General features: G+C 33.8%; 1 long non-coding RNA gene across 1 annotated transcript; it reads right to left on the bottom strand.

Moving 5' to 3' along the window:
- Positions 1–1,551: 1,551 nt before the first annotated feature.
- Positions 1,552–1,946, bottom strand: LOC127150036 (uncharacterized). The gene is made up of 3 exons (XR_007821964.1): positions 1,890–1,946; positions 1,697–1,792; positions 1,552–1,607 (listed from the first exon to the last, which is right to left on the bottom strand). It is a non-coding gene; the product is annotated as an uncharacterized LOC127150036 (long non-coding RNA).
- Positions 1,947–2,250: the final 304 nt, after the last annotated feature.

Here is a 2,250-nt window from a genome sequence, read left to right as displayed (position 1 = left end):
ATAGTTCTTGCCAAGAAATGTGCTTTGACGACACTGTTGCTGTTTACTAAAGGCTTATATGTCGACACATATTTGGTGTCGTTATTATTCTTTTTCGCAGCACGTATTTCCTGTCATATATTTCTTCTTTCAAAAAAATTAATTACTACATTTTAACATTATGCACATTTGTTTGGAAAAATATTTATATTGATAATAAAAAATGTAAATTACATTGTGGGTAAAGGTTTTCCAATAATCCAAAAGATAAATTAACTGTAATATTTGTACGACCTAATCTAATCAAACTAATGTAGGAATGAACTTGATCGATACCATGATCCATCTATTCTTCAATTACCTACAAAGTTGAAGAAAATGAACCTTAGTCAACTTTCATTACGGAAAATGCATAAGCATAAGCATAAGCATAAGCATAAACATTAAGTACATTCCAAATAGGAACTTTTTAACATAAACGTCTAAAGTTCATATAACCAAGGTTCTTTATAAAAGACCCATAAAGAACACAAAAGATAAAAGAAAAACACCGACTACATAAGCAAAAGCATAAGCATAAACAGAGAATCAAATAAATATGTTTCAATTCAATCTTTAAAGACCTAACAATATTCTGATTTAAATTTAAAACTTAAGCATACACGTATCCTTAGCCCCCCCTTCAAAGTAATTTATAAACTTAAACATTAACTTAGCATCTCACTCACTCCTTCCAAGGTCATTATCAAAAATAAATGTATCACTCCCCTCCCACCCAAGTCATACAACCAAGTTTCTTAGTAAAAGATTCATAAGGGAAGCAAGAGAGAAATAAAAACACCAACTTCATAAGCATAAGCATAATATATAAGTAATGCAATAATTTGTTTTGATTCATTCTTTACAGACCCAACAATGTTTCAGTTTGCATCAAAGAACAACTTAAGCATAAACGTACCCCTAGTCCCAACCCCCCACCCCCCAAGTCATTTCTAACCTTAGCAACTCACTTCCTCCTTCCAAGGTAATTATTAAACATAAATGTATCTCCCCCCCCCCCCCTCCAATTTCCCACTCCCTCACCCCTTCTAAAGTCAAAGTTGAGCTTAAACATGAACTTAGCACTCCCACCGTCCCGCTCCCCACTTCCAAGGTCATTAATAAACCTAAACATAGACTTACCTCCTCCATTCCACAAACACCTATGCTACGAATAAAACTTTACAAGTAAACAAAGTGAACGAGAAATTAACAAAACAAAACAATGTCAACACGGTTCCTAAAACATGTGTAAGCAGATTGAACAAAATAGCTAGCTTATCAATGACTACCATAACTGCAGGATAGTCAACACAACTATGAACAGAGATCCAAAGTACATGTCAACATGATTCCTCAAACATATGTCTAAAAATCAACAAAAGAGCATTTCAATGACTACCATAACTGCAGGATAGTCGACGCAACAACACGTGTTGTAATAAAGTCCACACAAAAAAGCATATAAAGTTGTCTCGTTTACAAATTTTACCTTTGAGATTGGGAACAGAAAATATATTTGTTAACGAATTAAGCCCACTCCGTTCTTACGACATCTAAATCGTCCTGTGAGTATGTTGAGGTTGATCCTTCCATCTATTCATCATTTAAAAATGATTTAATATGCAACAATTATACATAACATAAGTAGTTCAAAAAGGTAAAATGAAATACTTACTACTTCAATGATTGTCCTGTTGCTTGACAATATTATATCACGCATGAATCGCATCACATAATACCCGCACTCCACAATGCCACCTTGCTTCGGACACTATCCATTAGAGAAAAAGAACAAAATACCCATGTTACAGTTGCAAAACATAAAGTATGTTTACCTATTTCTTCTACTAAATCCCCACTCCTCATACCTTGATTATCCTCCAAACAGGCTTCTTCTTGTTCGAAATGTCGAAAGCCCTAAGAATACATATCAAACATCGTAAGTTATACAATCATTGTCTCATATGCAACATATTAACTCATTATTGTTTTATCATAGATAAAAGTTCCAACATACATCCGGACCACATCAGAGGCATCATTGTTAATTCGATTTCTCAAAGGATCAATCCAATATGCAGTGCCTCTTGAAAAATCGATGGCTATTAGACACCAATGGTTTCTATATTGACAGGTAAATGTGAGTTAAACTTAGAATGAAGGTCATATAGTTCATTAGGTGCATTAGCTGAAAAAAGTTTTGCACATACCCTGAATTGTATGGAAACA

This window comes from Cucumis melo, chromosome 6, assembly GCF_025177605.1.
Source record: "Cucumis melo cultivar AY chromosome 6, USDA_Cmelo_AY_1.0, whole genome shotgun sequence".
Lineage (NCBI taxonomy): Eukaryota > Viridiplantae > Streptophyta > Magnoliopsida > Cucurbitales > Cucurbitaceae > Cucumis > Cucumis melo.
The sequence above is the reverse complement of the archived record's forward strand: the minus strand, read 5'-3'. Positions and strand labels throughout refer to the sequence as shown.